This window comes from Taudactylus pleione, unplaced genomic scaffold (assembly GCF_031769625.1).
Source record: "Taudactylus pleione unplaced genomic scaffold, aTauple2 ptg000016l, whole genome shotgun sequence".
Taxonomy (NCBI): domain Eukaryota; kingdom Metazoa; phylum Chordata; class Amphibia; order Anura; family Myobatrachidae; genus Taudactylus; species Taudactylus pleione.
The window spans coordinates 32,380,852-32,389,838 of record NW_028284418.1 but is presented as its reverse complement, the minus strand read 5'-3'; positions in this window follow the sequence as shown (position 1 = coordinate 32,389,838).

Sequence of the window (8,987 nt, the reverse complement as noted above, 5' to 3'; positions counted from 1 at the left end):
GGGCTAGGGAGACTGCAGGGGGAGTAGGGAGATGGCTGCTTCTGCCCCTGCACAAAGGGGAGGTTGGCTTCTGCTCTCAGACAGGAATGGGGGTTGCAGGGAAATGGCTAGGGTAGGGGGCAGCAGGGAGAGGGCTGCTGGTGCTAACACTGTGTATTCACATATAATGAATACATAAACATATACATTGTAATAATAATCAATGTGGCCACAAAAAAAAAACTTGTAAAGGGGAGGCGTTGGGACCAGAAAGGGAAGGTGCCAGTACAGGAAAGAGGGGTCATAATTAATCATTAAATCGCCCCCCCTAAAAGAACAGTCTAGATCCGCCTCGCCTATTCCCACAAAGCAACTCTTTCTTTCACTTGAATATGTCAACAAAATTCTTACATCTTCCTTACCTACTATAATACCATGAAAAGCCTTTCATCCTAATCATCTTCCAACATGTGCACAATACATTTCTCTAACCCACTCCCATTCTTAGCATTTATAACACACCATACTTGTGTCATCTGAATATACCACAACGTCCTGCCTAACTCTTGCACACGTGATCTCATTCACCACAAGCACATTCTAGAAGTGACTCAGGATTATTTATCACTAAATATTTGCAGGATATTCCCTGTTTTCGGGGGTACTCGCAAATATTAAGGATCCTCCAGATTTTCGTTTGCAAATGCTGCAGCCGGATTTAAAGCGCTCTGGAACACAGAGCTCGAGCCTGTAGGTAACACTATTATCCTATAGTAGCCTCTACTTTATTACCAGCACCGTTGACTCATGCGCCATCCGCACATATGCAGTGTGTGCTAAGGACCCAAACCAGGAAGCAGTGAGATAGTTTTACGATGTTTGTGGACACATCTGTATTAGTCCAATCTTTGCTCTGAACATGTCACCTGAACTGCCAGTGATCTTCACGATGATTGCATAGTGTATAGGTTCCTAAACTCGGTCCTCAAAACACCTTAACAGTCCAGGTTCTAAAGATATCCATGCCTGACCACAGTACCCATTACTTATTTAGTACAGTACCTCAGTCAATTTGATTTAACCATCTGTGCTCAACCATGAATATCTCTAAAACCTGAACTGTTGGGGTGCCTTGAGGGCTGCGTTTGGGAACCTCTGGCATAGTGCGTACAGGAGAAACGATTATTGGATATAATCCTCTGACACAATTTATTGTACCATCATTTGGAAGATTGCATAGTGTGTACAATCTATATCGTGTGTTCTGGGACTCTGGGCCTGATTCAGAGACGGACGCAAGTGGACGTTCGCTCGTTCGGCGTACGAGCGAGAAAATGTAAATTCAAGCGCTCGCTCGTAAGTTCGCTCGTAGCTAATCTTCCACCCCAAAGTCTCTCAACCCCTCCTCTAGCTAACGAACGATCAAAATAGCGACCGTCCAAACCGGAAGTGGGCCTGTCATTTATCGTTTGCTTGCTATTTCATTCTGGCCACATACTGGAATCGATTCCTAGCAATCAGTATATTAATTAGCTTAATTGTTATTCACATCTTTGCAATCCGTTTACGGTACCAACAAATGTATTGTTTTTGCCTACTTCGGCTTTTTACATTTTTGTTTTTTATGTCTAATTTTTAAAGTTAGTATTTAAATAATCTTTGTGTTTGCCATTATTTTTTTTTTTGGGACAAATTTAGATCTTTGTTGAAACTATAGTCTGATTTGTAAGTTGTTTGGTAACATATAAATTAAGGTGTCAGTTTAGTAATCCCTTTTTTTTAAAAAAAACCACAGAGGACCAGAGGCGTTTGCAAACAATGCTTCAGGGATTGCAAACCTTGAGGGCCCATCTCGTCGGGATGCTGGTGGTCATTGATCACATGGTGGCGGTCCTGCGGCACTAATTTTTTTATTTTTTTGAACCCCCTTAAAATGTTGGGACCAATAAAATATATTTTGATTTATTAAAGTCTCATTCCTTGTCTGTAAATATTAGATTCTTTAACCTTACATAAGTCGACTATTGGAGCATGTTTTTTTAAGTAATGTAAATGTGTTTGTCGAAAGGTCAAGTAAGTATGTAAGCTGGAACATTAAACACCTAACAATACCAATAGGTTTGTCGAATTACCAGAGTTTTTTTTTATTTTGGGGTGGGTAATATAAATTTTCTCTGAAACCTGCTTAGCCCTAGATTAGAAAACATCCTGATTCACCATAATACCTTTGGTGTTTGTTTTTAGCCACAAAGCATGGTAAAATACTTTACAATTTAACACATTACAGGATTAGCCATTAAGCAAGTTTGCCTTTTTTGGACCAGGTTACACTTGCTTGTAATTTACCAAGGAAAAGTCTTTAAAAGGTTATACAAAAATTTAATCCACACAAAAAAATAAACAAAGTGAATTTTGTCAAGCAATTAACACAGTGAAAACACAATCCAAAAAACAACCAACACCAAAAATAACAAAACAACAACAACAATCAAGAACTGTTTGAAGAAGTAGCAGGCCAACATGAATCCCCAAATGAGGCGAGGAAATAATTGTTCCAGAATTTAGAGCCAATGTGGACCACAATTTTCGAAACCATATCCGGCAAATACATGAGCTCGCCACCAGAGCGGTGGAGGCATCTGAATCGGCCTTTTAAAAGGCTGATACAGTGCACCACCACCTGCCTGGTGGCTGTAAGTGTGGAATTATACTCACTTTGTGGCCCTGGTGTGGGTGCCAAATAAGGAGTGAGCAGCCAGGGCGTGCAAGGGTAACCACTGTCTCCTGTGAAAAAAAAACAAAAACATCAGGACCATTGTGTAACAAGCTTTGCATTGGTTGCCACAGAAGGTGTCAACTTACCCAGAAGCCACGCATCACCAGCTTGTAGGTTGTCTAATTTGTGCCAAATCCCTGATTGCCAGATGACGAAGGAATCATGTGCACTCCCGGGGAATTTGGCATTCAGGGACAGGATCTGGAGGGAGGCATCACATACCACCATTACATTCAGTGAATGAAAGTGTTTTCGATTCCTAAAAATAGCCTCCAGCCTTGCTGGAGGCTGAAGTGGTATGTGAGTGCCATCCACAACCCCTATGATGTGTGGGAAGCCAGCTATTTGGTAAAAATTGGCCTTCACCACACTAAGGGAACCCATATCCAATGGCATTGTAATAAAATGATGGAGGTGTTTAAAACTGGCCTCCATCACTGCCCTCAGGATCCTTGAAAAGGAGGATTGGGAGATTCCGGCAACTATTCCCACAGTGGTTTGAAAGGATCCTGAGGCACAGAAATGTAACACCGACATTAATTGCGTAAGTGGTGGTATTGCTGTAGGACTGACAATTTGCCGTTCAAGATCACTCTCTATTAATGAGAGAGTGTCTAGGATGATTTGTGGAGGAAGACGGTATCGTCTTAAGACCTCATCATCTGGCATTCCAAAAAGGGTGACACGTGTTCTATATATCTGGTACCTTGCACGCCTATGAGGCCTATGCCTGGGACGAAGTTGAGGTTGGTCGGGTTCTGGAACCAGGGCCAATATATTTCGACCAACATCAACCTGAAATGGTAAGCCAGGTAGTTATTTGTTTAGACAAATGTGTACAGAAAAATATACTTATCTTTTCTAAGAATTCCAAAGATGCTTACAGGCCTTGGATGGGTCATGTGCTGAACCACCTATATTTAAAAAGTATAAATTATATTTAAGATTAATTTAATAAACTATGATTGTAAACACATTTCTGGGGTGAAAAATAGAGAAGGGAGGACACATTATTTGAGAAAATCTTACGCCACATTTCCAGGGGTATTCTATATGGGAGCGTTAACAAGTTTTGGGCATTATTTTTGGAGGTAAGACGTCATTATGCCCATTTTTACTTTTACACCCTATTCAATATCAAAGACTTATCGCGGTTTGGAAAAGTGTTTGTTAAAAAACGGGGATAACTTGTCACCATTGAATAGGTGTCGGAAAAAAGTGTAGAATTGGTGTTTCGGGGTGCAGGCTTAAAAAAATTAGCCTGCACCCCTGGGACTGACATTTAACCCCAAAATGTGTGCCAAAAAGTTTAACAAACAAAAGAGTGACACCCATCAAAATTTAGGTAGATTTTGGAATGAAAACAATAAAAAAGGGATGAAATTATTACACAATATGGAAGTAGGTTCAGGGCTATTCTGCATGTATGCGACAGGTGTTTTGAAACTTCGAATTATAGCGGCAGGTGCCCAAATGTTGATGTTTACACAAATTAATTGAGGGACATCAAAATATGCTAATCCCCATTTTTAGTTTCTCCATATTTGATGGGCCCACTTAAAAAATTAGCAAAAATAACCTAAGTGCTCTTCTGCATCACTTCTTCAATCTTGGTAACAAAACACATGCTGCAGGTCTTTTAAACCCCCACTTTCAAATAAAGGCTAAAACGGGGGTACCCATAGTGTTCAACCATGTTTTGCTAAATTTAGCACCCATAAAGTTGGAAAAACATGGTTGAACACTATGGGTACCCCCGTTTTAGCCTTTATTTGAAAGTGGGGGTTTAAAAGACCCGCAGCATGTGTTTTGTTACCCACATTACAGAAGTGATGCAGAAGAGCACTTAGGTTATTTTTGCACATTTTTTAAGTGGGCCCATCAAATTTGGAGAAACTAAAAATGGGGATTACCATATTTTGATGTCCCTCAATTAATTTGTGTTAACATCAACATTTGGGCACCTGCCGCTATAAGTATATTCTAAAAAATACCTGTTGCATACTTGCAGAATAACCCTGAACCTATTTCCCTATTGTTAAGAAATTGTATTTTAAAAAGAATTTTTGATCACCCTTTTTTTAAAAAAATTTTGGCCTGTCCATTTTTGCTGAACCTGACGTTCTCAGGGGCGAAGGCTATTTTATAAAAGCCTGCACCCCTAAACCCCAATTCTGCTATTTTTTTGTGCACCTATTCAATGGAAACAACTTATCACCGTATTGGATGAAAGACTTGTGAAAAATGCGATGTCTTTGAGATTGAAGAGGGAGTAAAAGTAAAACCTGCGAAAATGACGTCAGAATGTCTAAATTAACGCCAAAACTAAGTTAAGGCACCCATATTGAATAGCCATGTTAGTGTTAAGACAAGATTTTAAACTAAAACCAAAAAAATATTACATCGCAAAATAGTACTCTCCTTTTACATTTCAAACAAGACACATTAGTTCGCAAAATAGTACGCTACTTTTACAGTTCAAACAAGACACATTAGTTCGCAAAATAGTATACTCCTTTTACAGTTCAAACAAGACACATTAGTTCGCAAAATAGTACGCTACTTTTATTGGTTACACATGATTGGCCAAAGAAAATAAACAACATTACTTTGGGAAACAGATGCAAAGACAAACACATCGATTTTGATAAATAATTAAACGAACACTTACCAAAAAAAGACAAATAAACCAAAGTACGAAAACATCACTGGGGCAAGGCCAAAAAAACTGTAAAAAAAAAAAAAAAATTAAAACACATTTTAAAAAATTTACTCCGAATTTTTAAGGGGGGATTTTAAAATACTTACTGAAAAATGCAAAAGCCAAAAAATTGAAACCAAAAACGACCAGAAAAAAATAAGTAAGCAAAATACCAAAAAAGACCACAGCCCAAAAATACGCCTTCTACTACCAAAACAGCCAACAAACCACAACAACGACAAACCTCCAACAATCAACATGCCACCTCGACTGGAGTCACACCAAGCCATAAATAGTCTTTATTTTCCCGCACAAATTAAGGACGGACAATAGGAGCGCACAATCAATGATGCGTCCGAATAAGGAGAATAGGAGCGCACAATCAATGATGCGGCCGAATAATGCTGACGCATGTATAAAAACGTCACTGAAATCCCAAATCGGCCTGCTGTAGTTGAGTCCAAAATGACTACCGAGCAGCAAGGTACCGGCCAAGAGACGCCAGGTAAGTATTATTGTTTTTATAATGCAAATGATGGTTTATCAATAATTTAAAAAAAAATTACAATTATCCCAAAAAATTTCTGTTTTCCAAAAGGTGTGGAGGATGATATGGAAGAGGCTGCTGGGCCTAGTAGGCCTACAAAACCTGGCAAAAAAAAAGGCAGCCACAATTCACAAGGAAGGAGATGGAGGTTTTGATACAAATGTGCACTGACAATATGGATGCAAGCCAGAAGTGGAAAGTGTGTGAGGACATAGCCAGTGCTGTCAATGGGGTGGGTGAGTTGGAACGTGCAACCCGGGATGTTAAACACCGGTAAGTACAAACTACATTTGATTAAAAAGTGTTTACAGGACAAAATACTGCAGTAATAATGCCAACTTTTTATACAACAGATGGACCGAATTCAAATATCGGCTGAAACAAAAACTTGCAGATAGGGCTAGGCATGCAAGGTGGACATGTGGGGGTCCCACCCCTGTGTCACTTGAGCTCACTGATTTGGAGGAGCTGGCACAGGGGTGTGTGCAGGATGAGGAGGTGTTTGGCGTGTCGAACATGGATACCGACATGCCAGACTTTGCGGCTCCTCATGTTGACCCAGGTAAATGTTGGAATGTTACCAACTCTGAAATGTTTTTGGGAACATATCTAGATTCTAATTTGACTCTTTTCTCTTTTTTCTCAAAGAGACACAGGCGGATGAGTCTGCTCCAGAGGTGAGCGTTGGCCGCAGAATTTCTTCTGGCTCTGCAGGGGAGGAAGCAGTAGATCCGACTGGGGACCCTGTGGAAGACAGTCCAAGGCCTTCCCCCTCGCAGGCAGTAGTCCTCCTCACTGATCTCAATTTCAAAACGGATCAACAGACCGAGATTATGCTGAGGCAGGACGCCAATCTGTTACGGGTGGCGGACGCCCTGGAGGCAAATTCTGCGGCCAACGTGCGAATTTCTAATGCCCTGGAGCAGCTCGTTCGCCACCACATGTTGGAGCCGGCCTCCCTTCCTGCCGGAACATCAGGACCCTCCACCTCTGGCACAACAACAGCCATCCCTCCAAATGTGCCTAGCCCTATGCCTAGTCCAGAGGCCACATCTGCCTCTGGACAGGCCAGGCGAAGGACATCCCGGACCCGTACCAGCTCACTAAAAGGCGATGACAGCACTGGCTAATTTCCCCACAATCCATTTCTGTGTTTGCCCCATATTCCTTAATGGCCAAAACCTCCCTCTCCTTTCTTGTGAAATGTTTTTAATAATTTTATTGGTTTTTGTATGAAATGCCACTTTGTTTATTTTTGTGGGCAAAAAAACAATTTATGTTTTTTTACATTTTTTACATTATTTCTGTGAGTAAAAATAATTAAAAAAAGCAAACAAACTGATCAATTCTCTTGTTTATTTATTTAAAAACTGGTTTAAAGGTAATCCAGACAACAAAATGACAAACAAGACAACAGAAAGAAAAACATTTTTTAAATTATAAACAATCAAGGGTTTTTAAAAAAAAAAGTTTTAAAAAACCAAACCAAAAAACGAAACCAAAAAATGGTTTCTTTGGCCATAAAATATTCGCTTCTCAAAGAAACATGCGTACAATATTGTTGAACTACAAACCCCCACAAAAATAAATAAACCAACAAAAAAAAAAATCTGCTAATTGATTGTATTAGGCCGCAATTAGCAGCTGAGTAGTTCACCTGCGTTCGGATTTTAGCAACTAAAAAAAGGCTATTAACGAAACACCTTACAAGCAGATTAACAATTACAAGATGATTGTTTATGTGGCCGCAAATGACACATCGCCACACCATCGATGAGCCCGGAGAAGGCCCAAGAGACCATCGTCATTGCGGTAGACTATACCAGACCACAAGCTGAGCGAGCAGTCTTACTGAAAATTGGATCAGCCAGTGACGTATGACTTGTTCCGTTCACATTGGCCGCTCGCATCAGATAATTTATGTACGCCCAATAAACGCCTCTACACGCCTGCGTTTTCCCATCTCCACCCCCGTCACCGCCCCCAAAACGGACAGTTCTGTCAATCACATTTGACATGTCACTTCCTGTTCGCTGTTCGACGAACGACTGAAAAATTATCGCAATCAGCCGTACGCACATGCGCACTGTTACCCCGACGCATGTGTGGTTGTACAACATCGGATCGCTACGAGCGAACGTCCGCTTACGAGCGGCTCTGAATGAGGGCCTCTGTGACATTGGGAGGACCATTGCATCGTTTGCCAACTCTACCCCCTTTATCAGTCACACAATCCAGATCACCCACAATCACACATTGCATCTTCCCAGGTAAAAACTGTTTTATTTCTAACAAACAATTTAGCTTTTTCTTTACAGCGGATGCATGCACAATAAAAATCCTCACCCTCAACCCTCTATTATTAATGACATCCATCAATTCCCTTCCCACCTCTACCATGCACAGTATTCTTCCACCTTCATCTTTCTGCTCGTTACCACAAGACCAACACAATCATTTTTGTGAAAAGACCCGGACCCCAGGTGTTTCTCAGTAGTAGCCCATTCCTCTTTCCCAATCACTTTCTCAACCCCACACTCATGTAGACAATAAACAGCTCACTCACGACAAATAAATTCTTCTAATACAGCAGCACTAACAGCCATCCCAGTAATTAGCCTGAAATGAAAAGCAATTAGTATCAATATAAAATGAGTTGTCTGCAGCCTATATTAAAATCATTTGCCTTCAGAATACATGATGGAATATGAACCCTTGGTGTTCTGGCCTTGAGATTATTATAGATTTGCTAGTAGGAAGTGGCCTAACTTCCTGACAGTTTGGGAGAATTGCCCAAAATTAGTGTGTCTCCTGGACACAAAGGGGCTGAATTCAGAGGTGCACGCAGTGCCGATATGCACACAGTTGGGTGATCTTGTACTGAGCATGCATCCAAGTCGCACTGTTCCTGCATCCCGATGGTCACTGCACCAAGGGCTCTATTTACTACAATCCGCATTTGTAATTGTAGTGTGATATTACCG